Genomic DNA, 20,236 nt, shown 5'->3' on the forward strand with positions numbered 1-20,236 from the left:
GTTTCTTGCATGAATATCCCTTTTATATGTCATTTAGTTACAACACTTTAAGCCAGACTCCTGCTTGTGCCACCACCCTGCATGGAACCACCCTGTCCCTCCTTATATTTCACACTGGCATGCTTTTCAAATGGAAGCCATCCTCACCTTGCTTGACTCTGACACCCTACATTGAGCCCCCCACCCTACCCTGTATATGCATTCTCTCTTTACCCAACTCAGGCTCTGCCCCCCTATGCCAGGAGGCTTCTTTCCCTCCTCACCCACTTGCTCATTGACATCCAGCTCTAGGCCATTCTACTTCATCTGTTTATTGGTAACATATACTACCCTGGTGTGTATGGGTAAACTGGCAGTCTGGGTATCTGAAATTGACATGGTTGGTACTGAAAATGGTCAATCCACAGTCAACCTAAGTGTATGTGATGGGAAGGAGTCTTTGGATGCACCATATAGGTTTAAAAGGTTAGTTACATTATGATTCCCTTCTTGACCCAGGATGCAGTTCTAAGCAAATAAAAAAATAACAGAAATCCAGTTTGATGACCTACTGTGACATGGCAATATATAGTACCAACAATATGAAGGCTAAAATGCACCATTGTAAAAAGTTTGGAATAAGCACCCATAAGTCTTAAAAATGTATTTGAACTTTGCATGTTCCAGATAGAAATCTGACATAAGGAAATGTCCTATCAGAACATTCCAAAAACTAATGACTTTAAAATGCAGTTAAAATAAAGAGAAAAGCTTAAATACTGAAAGTGCTAATGCCATGCCTATTTTCCTCAAATTATTACAGCATGATGCTTCTAAAAAAAATCTGCATTTTAATTCAATGAAATACTTTTACAGAATAATTGAAATTATTTACTACATGGTCCTTTATAGAAAATGTTTTATGAACCCCTGCTTTAAACAATAGAATGATTGCAAAAACAAATGACTTAAATGAGAAAAGGCTAAAACTACCTTTATCACTGAAGAATAAGAACCAGATGTTTATATTCAATGTCATCTAAATCGCACAGTATTTCCAATATTATATCTCTGCATGCTTCTTATTTGACTACTTATATCTATTTTAGAGGGTCTTCCCAGATGGTACAGTGGTAAAGAAACTGCCTGCCAATACAGGAGATGTGGATTCAATCCCTGAGTCGGGAAGATCCCCTGGAGAAGTAAATGGCAACCCTCTCCAGTATTCTTGCCTGGAAAATTCTATGGACAGAGGAGCCTAATGGGCTATAGTCCATGGGATTACAGAGAGTCTGACACGACTTAGTGATGGAGCACACAGGCACACATCCATTTTAGAAACTGTAAGAATAATTTCAATTATTCCATAAAAGCATTTCATTTAATTAAAATGTAGAAGCATCAGGCTGTAATAATTTTATGCTGAGGGTGAATTGGCCAACTAGCTATGGTTTTTTGATTTCTGATCTAAAACGATACTCAGTGGTTCCCAAAGAGTGATTCCTGGAGCATTATCTTTGGCACCCCTTTGGAAGTTAATACACAGGCAAATTCTTTCCCCAGACTGATCAGATCAAAACTCTGGCCATCTGTAATTAGCAAACTCTCCAAGTGATTGATTCTGATGATTCATCAGTTTGCAAACCACTGATTTAGATTCAAACAACAGCCTGTTAGCTAAGTGTTCTGTTAGATTTTGGAGATATAAAGATGAATAAAATCAATGTTTATCTGCTAATAACTTATAATTTATTGACAAATAATCTCTTGCCTGGAAATATTACAGATTCACAGTTCACATTTAGACCATGTTACACAAATCTAGTACTCAGTCCACATTACTGTGCTGCGTCTCTAAGGGCAGATATTTCCCTGAGGATAGCTCCTCTCTGATGGTAACACTTTTCCTAGGGGTTTCCCTGGTGACTCAGTTGGTAAAGACTCCACCTGTAATGCAAGAGACCCTGGTTTGATTCTTGGGTCAGGAAGATCCCCTGGAGAAGGGGTAGCCTACCGACTCCAGTATTCTTGGGCTTCCCTGATGGCTCAGAATAAGAAAGAATATAATAATAATAATAAAGAATATATAATATATAATATATTATTTATAATAATAAAGAATCTGCCTGCAATACGGGACATCTGAGTTCTATCCCTGGGTTAGGAAGATCCCCTGGAGGGGACCACTCCAGTATTCTTGCCTGGTTAGGCAATACTTTTCCTGATGTCTTATTGGAAACTCCTTTCCTCTTTTCCTGTTTCTTTCTCCTCTTTCCTTTCTCACAGCTAAAATCATTTGACACCAGTTAACCTTCAGGATCCTCTGGATTCTGGGATCAATTCTGACTCCTGTCTTCTGGAACTTAAAGAACTGAAGCAAGTATTTGAGTGATTTTGCATCAGTCTGCAATTGTTCCCTTTTCCACCAAGTGTCCTAATAACCAAGTTTCTTCTTGTACTAAAGTTCTGGTGCCTGAATATTTTCTTTTCCCATGTCATTTCCTGAATTCTTTAACTTTACATGTGATGTGGTACCTATATGCCCTTAACATTACATCCTTTCTTTTTCCTTTTTCTTTTTTTCAGTTCCTGCCATTCTTGGCAGTCACATCAGGAAGTCTGAATATCACATTTAGCTGAAATCCTTGCTGAAGATAAGGAAAAAAACCCTCAGCACCTGGGATAAGTGGACAAACAAAACTGAACAGTCATGAAAAGTTGCAGAATTTTAAGAGAGCTCTGGATTCATTGGAAATTTATTAACCCAGGTATGTAAAAAGATTTAAACCAGGTACGGTAGATGGTCTCCAACTCCTTTGTCTCTAGACATTGCTGCCTTTCCTTATTTTTTCCTTTCACCTTTTTTTTTTTCTACTTCCCCAGCCCCTAACCTTGACTAATTGAGCAAATGCAAGACTCTCAAAAAACAGTTCATGACAGTTATCAGTGTGAGATTTTGCAAATGCTCTTCAGCAAGAGGCATGAATACTGGGACAACCTCCAACTGCTCCAACCATAAGTCTTGCAACAGTTAGAGATGAAAACTTATGTGAGCTAAAACTGAAGGATATATATCTCTTTCTTTTCCTCACCCTATAAAAGTACAGTCCAGTTGCAGCTATGAGTAGGTGACTTACCTGGTTTTCAGGTGCTTCCTGGTGTGAATCAGCTCAATAAAGTCTTTTACTTCTATTTGAGTCACTTAAACTATTTTTTTTTTCCTTGACAGGCATATACCAGTGTATGTAGGGAAAAAAAAGGATCAGCAATTTCTAAAATTAATTGGAACATTTTGTTTTTAATTTAATGTTATATAACAAAGTTAGTAATGTATTAAACAAGAAGCATTATGCTGTGAATTTTGAGAAGTGTTTCCTAAATGATGCTGTCATGGACTATCCATGTTTCTTTCCCTTTTACTAGCACTGCTGGTTCACAGACTATATGCACTCAGTAGGAAGGCTGAGAGAGGACAAAGCTACAGCTTACATAATCTGCCCACTAGCCACTTCAAAATGTTTATTCCCTGAAGTCCATGTCACTCACTGGTTTTTAGAACCCTCTCATTTCCTACACGCCTCTTAGGGTGTAATCAGCTTGCCATGCTGAGTGTGATTTAAGGATTTAAAAATAAGCATGTCATATAATATTGCCTCTGAACGCAGGGCAATTCCTTCATCTGGTTCTTAATCAAAGAAACAGAAACCTGTTCCAGTGATCAGGAAGGAGATGGTTGTAATTTTGGCCTTATTACTTTGCTTTAGAACTTCACTTTTGCCATAAGATGTAAGTCTACTGTCTATCTGGTACTGAATGCTAGTTTATATTCTCAGCATGCAGTAATGCCTAGCAAACCCACTATTTACCATATGCTGAACTTTTTAGTTTAGAAAGCTATATTCTTAAGTCAGACTTTATTTAGACCTTGAACTTAGCCTGTGAATGTGTCCAAACATGGCTTGTAGATGGGAAATGCAGAGCCTGTGAAATCTACACCTATTGTATTTTCCTTTTCTTAGTGACAACTGCAACTATTGAATAAATGAAAATCTCCTTAGCTAAAAAATAAAAAAAAAAAATAAAACAGATTGCACAAAATGCTAGTCAACTGTTACTTTAAAAAAAAAGATATGATTACCAAAAGTTAAGAAAATAAAACAATAATATCCTATATTTGGGAAGCATAGGGAAATCAGTATTTTCACACCATGTTGTTGGACACACAGATTGACACTACTGTTTTTTGAGGACAGTTTGATAGTATCAATAAGTCGCATGTAGAAGCCCTTTGACATGCCGTTTCTATTTTTCTAATTTTTTCCTTCAGAAATGCTGATTCATGTGCTCAAAAATATATGGACAAGGAATTTCTACTGCAGCATTGTTTATAACAGCAAAAATATTGACAACAACATAAATGCTCAGATAGAGGAATAGCTAATTAAATTATGGTATATCCAATCTACAACATCCAGTGTCTCATGAAAAAATAAAATGAGACAGAACTATATATAGTGATAGATGTCCAAAAGATGTCCAAGAGAAATAGTAAGTGAAAAAGCAAGATATAGTTAAGTGAAAATTTGTGCAGAATGCTGTACAATTTCCTCCCCAATCTGTTTACTTTCTATTATTGCTTAAGTTTATCACTCTATTTCTAGGTTGTACAGAAATTACATTTGGATACTTTAACATTATTGTTCTGTGTCTCTCACGAGAATTAAAACAGCTATTCAACTATATGTCATTCTCCTTCTTACAGTGACTCTATGTGTTACAGAAAAGCACCAAACCCTGACAAATTATGTCAATAAATAGGATAGAAATCCAGATGTTGTCTTTTGGGGGAATGTAAATTAAAACTGAATTTCCTTAAAGAAAATAAATTACAAAAGTAGCACATGATTTTTACCTCGTTTAATGAAACAGGTCAGAAATATACAGAGCTAAAAGTGAGAATACACCTCTCAGTTCAGTTTAGTTCAGTCACTCAGTTGTGTCTGACTTTTTGCGACCCCATGAATCACAGCACACCAGGCCTCCCTCTCCATCACCAACTCCCGGAGTTTACTCAAACTCATGTCCATAGAGTTGGTGATGACATCCAGCCATCTCATCCTCTGTCGTCCCCTTCTCCTCCTGCCCCCAATCCCTCCCAGCATCAGGGTCTTTTCCAATGAGTCAACTCTTCACATGAGGTGGCCAAAGTATTGAAGTTTCAGCTTCAGCATCAATCCTTCCAATGAACACCCAGGACTGATCTCCTTTAGGATGGACTGATTGGATCTCTTTGCAGTCCAAGGGACCCTCAAGAGACTTCTCCAACACCACAGTTCAAAAGTATCAATTCTTCGGCACTCAGCTTTCTTCGCAGCCCAACTCACATCCGTACGTGACCACTAGAAAAACCATAGCCTTGACTAGATGGACCTTTGTTGGCAAAGTAATGTCTCTGCTTTTTAACATGCTATCTAGGTTGGTCATAACTTTCCTTCCAAGGAGTAAGCGTCTTTCAATTTCATGGCTGCAATTACCATCTGCAATGACTTTGAAGCCCCCAAAAAATAAAGTCTGCCACTGTTTCCCCATCTATTTCCCATAAAGTGATGGAACCAGTTGCCGTGATCTTAGTTTTCTGAATGTTGAGCTTTAAGCCAACTTTTTCACTCTCCTCTTTCACTTCCGTCAAGAGGCTTTTTAGTTCTTCTTCACTAATGCACCTTTATCTTATCCCAAATCCAAATTCTCTCCAAACATAATCTCTGATTTGGAATCTTCTGATTTGGAATATTCCAGATCTCTTCCTAGGACCACTTACTTATACCTATATTTAGATAACTACAGTTTTAGGTAGATAACTGCAGCTTTTGATAGTTTTAAGTATTCATGTTCATTTTTTAACAAAAATGACATTATACCACATATGCTATTCTTCAGGGATTAATAAAAACTCTCCTCAAAATACCACATTTAGATAAGATCCAAATGTTTAACACCCTTGTTTCACTACTCCATATTCAAATTCTGGCACAATGACAGCTCAGTGAGTCACATGTTCTCCCCTTTTCCAGGGGATAGCAAACCACCTTTATTGATCCTTCCACTAAGACTTCCAGAAATGATAGAGAGCTTAATGTGGTTTAAGTAATGATTAAAAATTTCCCAGTCCCAGTCAGTGAGTAGAATCCTAGTATTGAATCACAAAAAAAGAGTATAATGGTCATCATGCAGAACTTACACCTCCTTCAAAGTCCAAATCAGTTCCCATAAACTGCTTGAAATGATCTGATTTTCCAACTACTTATTCTATGACAAACTCATTTAGAATTTCATCACATAATATATCATGTTTTCTCTAAACCATTTCATGGATATGTATCATATTTTGATATTGAACATAAGTAGTTATTTCATTTTTTTACACCAACTAATTAAAATAATTTGAGACTTTGATTGTGTCTAGTCTCTATGTGATCTAATATGTATAAGACCTGAATTGCTTCTGGTCTCATTAATTTGACCTTTTCCTTTTATGGATAAGACTACTTTAAGGGAAGGAACAAAGTCCTGCCCTATTAATTTTGTAACTCTCTAATAAATATCTCACTTTCATGACCTGATTTTGTGCAAATATTAAATTGTCACTACAATTGGTAAGATTATAGTTTTTTTCCCAAATTGCTAGGGGAGAGATATTTGGTCACTGAAAATATTGGTGTTCCAACTCTAGTATGATGAATTTTGCTTCAATAAGCTTTTCATCTCTGACCTAAGGAAAAAATATTCTATCACCTCTTATGTCCTTTAGGGCTTTTGAACAACTGTACATTACTAGTAGAGAGATATTTGACAGCTGGGATTAGGACAAGTGAATAGAAAGATAAGGGTATATACAGAAGCCCAGTTAAGTTCTGTATCTCATGACCTAATCTCAGAAGAGTAGTAAGGTTAAAAGGAGACACTAATGAATCCTAGAGTGGATGGCAAACTTTTCCAAAGCATACTGGTTGATTTCTGACAGAATTTTACAGGGAAAAATAGTAGTATAGATTATACATTTATAATTTTTAGAGTAATTGAATCTTTATAGTAGAGGAATATTGTATGCTAGGGAGTGGGTGTTTGTTTCCTCTTCAAATTCATATGTTGAAGCGATAACCCTCAATATGATGGTATTTGCAGAGAGGTCTTTGGGAGGTAATTAGGTTTAAATGAGGTCATGAGGGTGGGACCCTCAGGGTGCAGTGATTACCCTTACAAGAAGAGGCCAAGACCCCAGAGCTGTCCCCGTTCATGAGGATGTAGCAAGAAAGTAGCGAGCTGTGGGCCAGGAAGAGGGCCCTGACCAGGACCCAGGCATGCTGGCACCCACATGTGGGAATCCTAGCCTCCAGAACTGTGAGAAGTGTCTGTTGTTTAAACCATCCTATCTATGGTGTTTTTTATAGCAACTCAAGTTTACTAACACATCATACTAAGATATAAAATGTAAGCTTTTCTCATATAAAGTTACATTTCAAATCTTTGCAAATAGAGTCTGTGTAGAAATATCAGGACTTCTGATCTCAGCTCCAATATGTAAAGAGCTTGGAAGTTGTCACTACATCCTTATGACAAGAAAAAGCTTAACATACTGAAAATCAATAAATTTTCTTGGTGCCATCACTGCACTGAGATCTCATGGCATACTGCCATCCTGAAATCTGGAGGGAAAAGGAGAATCTGAAGAGTCATAGCCAATGTTTCCTTACCTGAGCAAGCTTCTGCAGCTGTAACTGTAAACAATTAAATGGAAACTTTGACAAATGTCTAGAGACCAAGTGTGACCGGTCTGACAGTGAGAAACTCCTATGGGCCACAGTCTTATGGTTCCCCCACACTTTTGTGGTTTTAATTCTCACCAAGTTCTGGTGATGTATTAGTTTTCTAGGGCTGCCATAACAGAATACCACAGACTAGGTAATTTTAACAATGAAAATTCTTTTTGTCACAGTTCTGGAGTCTGTAAATCCAAACTTAAAAGTACCATTGGGTTTATTTCCTCTGAGGCCTGTTTCCTTGGCTTGTAGATGGCCACCTTCTGACTGTGACCTCACAGGGGTCTTCACTCTGTGTGCGCGCACCCCTGATATGCAGTCCAGCCCCGGCAGGACCAGGAATATCCAAGGTGAGTGGCGTCAGCAAGGAAGAAGACAGAAACACACAGAAGGTTGCGTAGAAGAGGTAGCTTCTTTTATCTTTAGGACAGCTCAGTTTTTATAGAATGAACGTTACCTCCCCCTTAAGTCACCACATATTACATCAGATATTGATTTCGTGCTCCTGTCAATATTTTTCTTTCCCATGTTTTTCCCCTATGCATTCATCTAGAACATTTCCGATTACAAGGTTTTTTCTTAAATGTCCCGTACATAGTCTTCTTGACTCAATGGCCTAACATTTTCATTCTAACAAAACAATGTTCCACAAATCTCAGGTATAGTGTAAATTCTTTGGACAATAAAACAGTACATGAGAAGGGTCACAGTAACATGTTTGGCATTTCTGAGAATAGTACCATGAGAAAAACCTGATATTTTTCTTTACCTGAAACCACAAAATCTCAATTTACAATGATTAACTATTAAACAGCAAAAACATCTCTAAAGCAGCAAAACACCTCTATTAATAGTGAGATAATGGCAATGAAGCTGGTTAAAATAAATCTTCTATTGAAATCCTATGTACCCCATTTCCTAACTCTACAAAAATACCCATAATCTTCCATGTTGTTTAAAGAAAGGGAAACAATGAACAAATAGCAGCAAAGAAATAGCAATAATGAAAACCCTCTCAACCAAGAAGCAAGTAAACTGAAGCAGTATATCTACTTCTAAATCTAAATGCCTCTACTCTTTTCTATTCTGCTGCTAAGTCACTTCAGTCATGTCCAATTCTGTGTGACCCCATAGATGTCAGCCCACCAGGCTCCCCCGTCTATGGGATACTCCAGGCAAGAACACTGGAGTGGGTTGCCATTTCCTTCTCCAATGAGTGAAAGTGAAGAGTGAAAGTGAAAATTGAAAGTGAAGTCGCTTAGTCGTGTCCAACTCTTAGCGACCCCATGGACTGCAGCCTACCAGGCTCCTCCATCCACGGGATTTTCCAGACAAGAGTACAGGAGTGGGGTGCCATTGCCTTCTCCATTTCTATTCTAGAACATTATAATCTTTTAAGCAAGCAGCCAAACTATACCTGTGGCCTTTTCTTTTTTGACTTGATGTTTATGGTCATGTCCTGAGCCAGAGCAATCATGAGCATTTCCAAAAAGTCTTGGACTTTTCCAGGGAGGCCTTATTACTATATATTATATTTCCAAAAGTTAATAGCCCAACAACAGTACCACTGAAGGAAGAAAGGGACATACCGGGCCCCCAGGACAACCTCGAGGGGAAGAGCTGCCTTGCAGATTCCTTTCTCATCCCAGCGGCTCCCGAGGGGACATATTGGGCCCCTGGGGCAGCCCCGTGTGAGGAAGGGCTGCCTTGCAGGTTCCTCTCTCGTCCCGTGACCTTGTCACGGTTTGGGCACACCCCGGCGGCTCCCGATACTTTGTGTGTCCAAATCTCCTCTTCTTTTGAGAACACCAGTTGAATTGGATTAGAGTTCACCCTAATATCTAAGTTAACTACCTGTTTAAGGTCCTATCTCTAAGTACAGTCACATTCTGAGGTATTGGGTGTTAGGTTTTCAACATAGGAATTTTAGAAGGGACACAATTCAGCCCATAACATGTTGTTGTTCTTCAGTTGTTCAGTCCTGTCTGACTCTTTGAAACCCCATGGACTGCAGCATGCCTGGCTTCCCTGTTCTTCACTATCTCCCAGAGTTTGCTCAAACTCATGTCCATTGAGTTGATGATGTCATCCAATCATCTCATCCCTATCTCCTGTTGCCTTCAATCTTTTCCAGCAATATGATCTTTTCCAATGAGTTAACTCTGCATCAGGTGGCCAAAGTATTGAAGCTTCAGTTTCAGCATCAGTTCTTCCAATGAATATTAAGGATTAATTTCGTTTAGGACTGACTGGTTTGACCTCCTTGAAGTCCAAGCAACTCTCAAGAGTCTTTTCCAGCACCACAGTTTGAAACTATAAGTTCTCTAGCCCTCAGCCATTTTTATGGTCCAACTCTCACATGAATATGTGTCTACTGGAAAAATGATAGATTTGACTGTACAACCTTTGTCAACAAAGTGACGTCTTTGCTTTTAAATATGTTGGCTAGGTTTGTTGTAGCTTTTCTTCCAAGGAGCAAATATCTTTTAATTTCATGGTGACAGTCACTGGTGATTTTGGAGCCCAAGAAATTAAAGTCTGTCACTGTTTCCATTTTTTCACCATCTGTTTGCCATGAAGTAATGGAACCAGATGGCATGCTTTTAGTTTTTGGAGTGTTGAGTTTTCAGCCAACTTTTTCACTCTCCTCTTTCACTTTCATCAAGAGGCTCTTTAGTTATTCTTCACTTTCTGCCATAAAGGTGGTGTCATCTGCATATCTGAAGTTATTGACATTTCCCCTGACAATCTTGATTCCAGCTTGTGCTTCATCCAACCCAGCATTTCACATGATGTACTCTGCATATAAGTTAAATAAGCAGGATGACAATATACAGCCTTGATATACTCCTTTCCCAATTTGGAACCAGTCTGTTGATTCATGTACGGTTATGACTGTTGCTTCAAGACTTGCATACAGGTTTCTCAGGAGGCAGGTAAGGTGGTCTTTCCATCTCTTTAAGAATTTGCCACAGTTTGTTGTGATCCACACAGTCAAAGGCTTTAGCATAGTCAGTGAAGCAGAAGTAGATATTTTTTCTGGAGTTCTTTTGCTTTTTCTATGATCCCATGGATTTTGGCAATTTGGTCTTATTCCTCTACCTTTTCTAAATCCAGCTTGTACATCTGGAATGTTCCTTTAAGAAAGACACTCTAATATTTCTGGCAGGAAATAAGTAACAGTAATTATTTTGAGATATAGCCATAACAAAGGCCAACTCTCCAGGAGAAAACTTTACCTAACCCTTATTTCACCTGGTGAAAGTTTATTTTTTCCACTCCAGCGCCCTCTCACCTTTTCGTATCACCTAATGCAGGGATGATAGCTAAGAAATATTTGCAGAAGTTACAGTCCAGCAGTACAAGCTGTCTCAAAAACTTGGATTTAATCTTAAGAGTATAGAATGCTTCCCCTACCCAACAACTTACCACCACATTGACAGGGCTCCAGTATAATAACTGTGGTTTGGAGCTGAAAGAGCTTCAAAATGCAGACTCTCTTGAGGAGTATTTGATAAGTAAAAAGTGAACAGTGGGGACAAAAACAAAGACATTAGAAGAAATTGGAGATTCTGTAATCTAGATTTATAGAAAACTCTAAACACAGCCTAAATCCTGACCAGAGTAACATCAAATCTGACACTAAAAATCTGTTTATTTCAGTTGGTATTCCTTGTATACCATAGCCACCTTTCAACAAAGAGAATAAAAGAAATACTAAAAGGAAAGAAAAAAAAAAAAAAAACACTCCGAAGAGACAAAGTGTCAGAATCATATTTAGATATGACATGGAGTTTTGAATTATCACTTGAAGAACTTAAATTAATATAATAAAAGTTCTAATGGGAAAAGTAGATAACATGAAAAACAGATGCTCAATATTAGAAGAGAGATGGAAACTCTAAGGAAGAATTAAAAAGAAATGCTAGAAATGAAAAAAAGAAAAAAAGGAAATCTATAAAGTTATCAGTTGAAATCCCCAGAAGTCAGTCAAACAGGAGAAAACAAAGAAATAAAGAGTATATGCAATGAAGAAAAACAGCCATAAATAGGGAATATACTTATGCAACCATATCAATACTATATTTAACTGTGAAAACTCTAAATTTATGTCAAAAACAGAAATCATCAGAGTGGATTCAAAAAACAAGACCCAAAACAACAACAACAACAAAAGACCCAACTAAATGTTACCTATGAAATATTCATTTTATTTTATTATTTTTTTAAATTTATTTTTAATTGATTGATGATCAGTTTACAATATTGGTTTGATTTCTATCATACATCAACATGAATTAACCATAGATGCACATATGTCCCCTCTCTCCTGAATCTCCCTCCCACCTCCCTCCTATTCCCACTCTTCTAGGTTATTACCCTGATGCTGGGAAAGATTGAAGGAAGGAGGAGAAGGGGACGACAGAGAATGAGATGGTTGGATGGCATCACTGATTCAATGGACATGAGTTTGGGTAAACTCCAGGAGTTGGTGCTGGACAGGGAGGCCTGGAGTGCTGCAGTCCACAGGATTGCAAAGAGTTGGACATGACTGAGAGACTGAACTGAACTGAACTGAGAGATATCCATTTTAAATATAAAGACTTAGATATGTTAAATGTGAAGTGGAGGAGAAAGCAGTAAAGGAAAGAGCAAGAATGGTTGCATTAATTTCAGAAAAAGAAAACTTCAACATACAGAAAAAAAAATCAGGGATAAAGAACGATATTACATAATGATAAAGGAGTCAGGTTTTCATGAAGACATCTAAGTCCTAAATGTATACTCACCCAAAAACAGACCATCAAAATTACGTAAGAAATAAATGATGGAGATGAAAGTAGAAGTACAAATCTACCATTATAGTTGGAAATTTAACAGACCTCTGTGAATAATTCACAGATTCAGCAGGCAGAAAATCAGTAAGGATATAGTTGACCTGAACAGCACCATCAGTTAAGTTGATTAATTAACATTTATAGAGTACAACACACAGCAACAGCAAAGTATACATTCTAGTCAATTTCACATAAAACATACACAAAGATAGATCACATTTTGGGCCATCAAACACACCATGATAGATTTAAAAGAATAGATATAATATAAAATATGTTCTCAGACCATAATGGAATTAGTCTGGAATTCAAGAACAGATAACTGGAAAATCTTCAAATATTTAGAGATTAAAGAACACAATTTAAATAACTTGTGGGTCAAAGGACAAGACTCAAGATAAAACAAAAAGTATTTTTGAACTAAGTGAAAATATAAACACAGTTTATCAAAATTAGAAATATAGAGTGCTGAGTGTATTATTAATAGCAAAGAAGAAAAAATGTAAATTTGGTGATCTAAACATCCACCTTAGGGAATGAGAGAAAGAGGATCAAATTAAATCCAAAGTAAGCAGATAAAAATAAATAATAAGAATTAGAGCAGAAATAAATGAAATTGAAAATAGGAAATCAGTAGAGAAAATCAACAAAAACAAAGTCTGGTTCTTTTGAAGGATCAGTAAAATTGAGACACCTCTAGACAGGTTGTTTAACTAATAAAAAAAAGAGAAGGCACAAAGTACTGATATCATATTTGAAGGAGGGGTATCACTACTAATGCCATGAATGTTTAAAGGAATATAATGAGCTCACAAATATGTAACCTAGATGAAATGAACTTATCCCTTGAAAGACACAATCTACCAACATTCACACAAAAGATATAGATGATCTAAACTGGCCTTCCATAACAAAGCACAGGACAAATGGGCTTACTGGTAATTTCTACCAAACATTAAAGGACATCATACCAGTTGTATAATTTAGAATTCTGAATTCTCTCCAGAAAACAGAAGGAAAGGGAATATTTCCTAACTCATTCTGGAGGTCATTAACCTCATACTGAGAAAAATCAAAGGCATTATAATAAAGGAAGATTATAGATCCATGTCTCTTGAGAAGAAAAATGCAAAAACCCTCATCAAAATATTAGCAAATAGAATCTGACAAGATGTAAAAATAAGTATATCCCATGACCAAGTGAGGTTTTTTTTTTTGAGACCCGAATGCTTTATTATAGGAAATACCTTTACTTTGACCCAAGTGACAAGTGAGCTCTCAATATAAAGAGTTCTTCATTTTCTCTTTTGCACTAAGGGAATAAATATGATCATGCTTAAAGGAGGAGGGAACAAAAGAGGGAGAAGTAATTTAAAATGTTTGGGGGAAATGTGTGAGCGACAATTAAAATAGAAATGCAGGCTTGGTTGCTTTTATACAGTGGTTGTTCTGTTATTGCTTATATAAACAACACATAAGGGAAACCAGCCTTCAAAAATCTAGTAATAGAATTTTTGGCAATTTCTGTTCTTAATTAGTAGGCAATACTTCCATATTAGAAAAAATACGTTCCTCTTATAGCTCTAAATAACCAGTTTATTTAATAATCATTTCCTATTATAAACTTAAATGTTGTGTTTCATCTTAGAGGCCTGTCATCCACAAGTAATATAAAATGGGATTTATATATATCTTAGCAGGAAGTAAAGGTGATGTAATAATCACTGTTAGTGATTTTCACTTTTAAAAATGAACTATAAAGAAATGACATTTCTACCAAACTTAAGAGGACGGCTTCATAGCCCAAAGAAGTAGAATTCAACTCAAAATTTTAACAAGTCATTAAGAGAAAATGGTCAGGTTATAAACGACATCAGTACAAGGAAAGATCAAGGAGCCTGCGCACACCTGCTAGTCATAACTGAACCAAAAGATTTGCCAGTGTTGTTGAGCAACAAACTTGAAGGGGACACATTCCTCCTCCTCCTCCAGTCTCTAAAAAGTCATCTTATTGATAAAGATCCCTCCTTGGTGTATCAGCATCTTTTATATCTGAGCAAAGCAGAAAGGTTTAAGATGATGTTGACACTAATTAGCAAAGACCAAAAGGAGCAGATTAAGCGGCACTTTGATGGTCTCTCAGATGCACCAAACAAACATTTTACTTTAGAAGATGTACAGGCCCTCAAAAGGCACTATGATCTTTAAATCAAGATAATGGTTAGATTTCTTCCATGTATGTATGTGTTCCGGTAATGCCAGTGAGATAGTATTGTAACAGAGTTGCATGGATAAAACCTGGCTTAGAAAAGATCCCTTGGTTTGGACTATAAAATATTTTACTTATTTTTATATACAGAACACATATATTTGGCAATCTGCTTTTTATTAGTTATAAATATTTTCTTATGTACAGAGCTAACATCTTTATATTTAATAATAAGTATATTTGGAACTTGTTAAGTGAGATTTATTCCAAGTGTGCAAACTTGATTCACTGTTCCCAACTCAATCTAATCAACAGGCTAAAGAAGATAAGTCATATGATCTTATCAGTAAGTGCAGAAAAAGCATTTGACAAAATACAGCACTCATTCATGATTAAAATCTCTCAGCAACCTAGGGATAAAAGGGAAATTTCTCAACTTGATTAAAAAAATACCTACGAAGGATCTGTCATACTTAATGATTAGGAGTTAGATGCTTTCTCCCTAGGATGGGGAACAAGGTGAGTACAGCCACTCTCATCACTCCTATTCGACATGATACTAGAAGTCTTAAGTAATACAATAAAACAAGAATGAGAAATAAAAGCTATTCTTATTGAAAGAAAAAAAAAGTGCCTGGTTGCAGATTACATGATTATCTTAATGATAAATCCCAAAGAGTCAACAACAAAAATCTTTTGGCGCTAATAAGCAAATTTTAAGCAAATTTGTGGGCTTCCCTGATGTCTCTGTGTGCCTGCAATGCAGGAGCTGCTGGACACGCAGGTTTGATCTCTGGATTGGGAAGATCCCCTGGAGGAGGGTATGGTAGACCACTCCAGCATTCTTGTCTGGAGAATCTCATGGACAGAGGAGCTTGGCAGTATCAGTCCATAGGGTTGTAAGAGTTGGACATGACTGAAGAGACAGCACACATACACACACACAAGCAAATTTGTAGGATACAAGGTTGATATACAAAAGTCAGTTTTCTTCCTGTATACAAACAATGTACAATTGGAACTTAAAAACACACCATTTAAAATGGCATGGAAAAAAATGGAATACTTTGGTATAAACCTAACAGTATATATATATCAGATCTATGTGAGGAAACTACAAATCTCTCATGAAAGAAATCAAAGATCTATAGAGAAATATTTCATGTTCATGAATAGGAAGACAAAATGTTTTAAGATGTCAATTCATCCCATTTGTTTTATAGATTCAATGCAATCCCCTCAAAAATCAGAGCAAGTTACTTGTGGTTATTGACAAACTGATTCTAAGGTTTGCATGGTAAGGTAAAAGACCTAGAAAAGCCAATACAAATATCAATTTCAGAGGATTGACACTACCCAGCTTTAAACTGTATAAAACTACAGTAATCAGGAAAATGTAGTACTGGTGAAAGAATACATCAGTGGAACAGAATAGAGAGCCCAGAAATAGAGCCACACAGATATAATCAACAGATCTTTGACAAAGGAGCAAATTATTAAGTGGAAAAAGGGTAGTCTATTCAACAAATGCTACTGGAACAACTGAACATCTACATGCAAAAGAAAAAGAATCTTACACCTTTCACAAAAGTTAACTTAAAATAGATGACAGATTTAAATGTAAAATGAAGGGACTACACTCCCAGTGCAGGGGGGCCTATAGCCAATCCCTGGTCAGGGAATTAGATCCTGCATGCCACAACTAAGGATCCCTCATGCTGCATCTGAGACCTGCACAAATATATGATAGCAATGTGCATGCATACTCAGTCACTCAGACGTGTCCAACTCTTTGCAGCCCCAAGGAATGTAGCCAGCCAGGTCCCTCTTTCCATGGGATCCTCCAGGCAAGAATACTGGAGTGAGTTGCCAGTTCCTTCTCCAGGGGATCTTCTTGGCCTGGGGATCAAACCCACATCTCCTGCCTTCATCTCCTGCGTGGGCAGGCAGAATCTTTACTACTGAGCCATCTGGGAGGTGCATAAGATGGCAAACTTAATTGATAAAGGCTGTGTGTGTTCTGATTGCTTGGCAGACCAGTCGTTCCCCTATCTGTTCCTGTCTCTTTGGGTTTCCATATTCCCTGAGACAAAATAATATTGAAATTAGGCCAAATAATAATCCCATGATGGCCTCAAAGAGTTCATCCAGGAAAGGAAAAGTCCTATGTCTCTCTCTTTAGATCAAAAGCTGAAAATGATTAATCTTCATGAGGAAAGTGTGTTAAAAGTCGAAATGGGCCAAAAGCTAGTCCTCTTGAGCCAAATGATTCACCAAAGTTTGAATGCAAAGGAAAAGTTCTTGAAGGAAATTAATACTCCAGTGAACACATGAATGATAAAAAAGTGAAACAGCTTTATTGCCAATATGGAGAAGGTTTTACTGATCTGGATAGAAGACAAAAATAGCCATAACATTCCCTTAAGCCAAAGCTTAATCCAGAGCAAGGCCTTAACTCTCTTCAATTCTTTGAAGGCTGAGAGGGGTGAGGAAGCTGCAGAAGAAAAGTCTGAAAGTAGCAGAGGCCGGTTCATGAGGTCTGAAGAAATAAGCCATGTACATAATATAAAAGTGCAAGGTGAAGCAATAAGTGCTGATGCAGAAGCTGCAGCAGGTTATCGAGAATATCTAGCTAAAATATGAAGGTGGCTACAATAAACAGTAGATTTTCAGTGGAGATGAAACAGTCTTCTATTGGGAGAAGATGCCATCTAGGACTTTCATAGCTAGAGAAGAAAAGCCAATACCTGACTTCAAAGCTTCAAAGGACAGTCTGACTCTCCTTTTAAGGGAATACAGCTGGTGACTTTCAGCTGAAGCCAGTGCTCAATTATCATTCTGAAATTCTAGGGTCCTTAAGATTTATGCTAAATCTACTGTTCTTGTGCTGAGTGACAGCACATCTGTTGATGATATGGATTTACTAAATATTTTAAGCTCACTGTTGAGACCTACTGATCATAAAAAATATTGCTTTCAAAACATTACTGCTCACAGATAACCTACCTGATCACCTGAGAGCTCTGAAGGAGATGGAGAATGAGATTAATGTTTTCATGCCTGCTAACACAGTATCTGCTCTGTAGTCCATGATCAAGATGTTACTTTGACTTTCAGGTATTATTATTTAAGAAATACATTTTATAAAGCTCTGACTGCCTTACATAGTGATACCTCTGATAGATTTGGGAAAGACAAATTGAAAATTTTCTGGAAAGGATTCACCATTCTAGACGCCATTAAAAACATTTGTGATTCATGGGAAGAGGTCAAAATATCAACATTCACAGGAGTTTGGAAGAAGTTGATTCCAACCCTCCTTCAGTGGAGGAAGTTATTACAGATCTGATGTAAATAGAATGAGAACTAAAATCAGAGGTGGGGCCTGAAGATGTGACCAAAATGCTGAAATCTCATGATAAAATTCTACAATTGAGAAGTTGCTTCTTATGAATGAGCAGAGAAAGAAGTTTCTTGAGATGGAATCTACTCCTCTTGAAGATGCTGTAAAGACTGTTGAAGCAACAGAGATTTAGAATATTATATAAGCCTAGTTGATAAAGCAGTGGCAGGATATGAGAGGACCTACTCCAATTTTGAAAGAAGTTGTACTGTGAGTAATGTGCTATCAGACAGCATTGTGTGCTACATAGAAATCATTTGTGAAAAAAAGAGTCAGTCAATACAACAAACAACTTATTTTAAGAAATTGCCTCAGCCACCCGAGCCTTGAACAACCAACACCCTGATCAGTCAACAGCCATAAACATAAGGCAAGACACTCCACCAGCAATAAGATTATGACTGAAGCTCAGATGATGGTTAGCAGTTTTTAAGAAATTAAATATTCTTAAGTTAAGATATGTGCAGTTTAGACATAATGCTGTTGCACACTTAATTGTTGTACAGTTGCTCAGTCGTGTCTGATTCTTCGTGACCCCATGGGCTGCAGGATATCAGGTTTCACTGTCTGTCACCAAATCCCTGAGGTTGCTCAAACTGGTGTCCATCGAGTTAGTGACACCATCCAACTATCTCTCTTCTATTGTCCTTTTCTCTTGCTTTCAGTCTTTCCCAGCATCAGAGTTTTTCTGATGAGTCAGCTCATTGAATTGGGTGGCAAAAGTATTGGAGCTTCAGCTTTGTCATCAGTCCTTCCAATGAATATTCAGGACTGATTTCTTTTATGATTGACTGGTTTGATCTCCTTGCAGTCCAAGGGACTGTCATAATCTTCTCTTAACACCACAGTTTAAAAGCATCAGTTCTTTGGCACTCAGCCTTTTTTATTGTCCAACCCTCACATCCATGCATGACTGCTGGAAAAACCATAGCTTTGACTAGAGGGACCTTTGTCGGCAAAGTAATGTCTCAGATTTTTAGTATGCTGTCTAGGTTTGTTTTAGTTTTTCTGCCAAGAAGCAATCATCTTCAATCACTGTCTGCACTGATTTTGGAGCTCAAGAAAATAACATTTGTCACTGTTTCCATTGTTTCCCCATCTATTTATCATGAATGGATGGAATTGGATGCCATGACCTTCGTTTTTTGAATGTTGAGCTTTAGGCCAGCTTTTTCACTCTCTTCTTTCAATTTCATCAAGAAGTTCTTTATTTTTTCTTCACTTTCTGCCATATGGTGGTGTCATCTGCATATCTGAAGTTATTGATATTCCTCCCAGCAATCTTGATTCCAGCTTGTGCTTCATCCAGCCCAGTATTTCACATGATATACTCTGCATATAAGTTAAATAAGCAGGGTGAAAATATAAAACCTTGACATACGCCTTTCCCAATTTGGAACCAGTCTGTTGTACCATGTTTGGTTCTCACTGTTGCTTCTTGACCTGTATGCAGGTTTCTCAGGAGGCATGCTAGGTGGTCTGGTATTCCATCTCTTTAAGAATTTTCCACAGTTTATTGTGATCCACACAGTCAAAGTCTTTAGCATAGTCAATGAGACAGAAGTAGATGCTTCTCTGAATTATCTTGCTTTTTTGATGATCAAACAGATGTTGGCAATTTGATCCCTGGCACTTCTGCCTTTTCTAAATCCAGCTTGAACATCTGGAAACTCTTGGTTCACTTACTGTTGACGCGTAAGTTGGAGAATTTTGAGCATTACTTTGCTAGCATGTGGAATGAGTGTGAGTGTGCATTAGTTTGAACATTCTATGGCATTGCCTTTCTTTGGGATTGGAATGAAAACTGAAAATTTCCAGTCCTGTGGCCACTGCTGAGTTTTCCAAATTTGGTTGCATATTGAGTGTAGCACTTTCATAGAATTATCTTTTAGGATTTGAAATAGCTCAGTTGGAATTCCATCACTTCTACTAACTTTGTTCGTAGTGATGCTTCCTAAGGCCCACTTGACTTCACTTTCCATGATGCCTG

At 37.3% G+C, this 20,236-nt stretch overlaps 1 pseudogene; it reads left to right on the forward strand.

Moving 5' to 3' along the window:
• Positions 1–340: 340 nt before the first annotated feature.
• LOC136154665 (tigger transposable element-derived protein 1-like) lies at positions 341–18,647 on the forward strand (annotated as a pseudogene).
• Positions 18,648–20,236: the final 1,589 nt, after the last annotated feature.

This window comes from Muntiacus reevesi, chromosome X (genome assembly GCF_963930625.1).
Source record: "Muntiacus reevesi chromosome X, mMunRee1.1, whole genome shotgun sequence".
In the NCBI taxonomy this organism is placed as follows: Eukaryota; Metazoa; Chordata; class Mammalia; order Artiodactyla; family Cervidae; genus Muntiacus; species Muntiacus reevesi.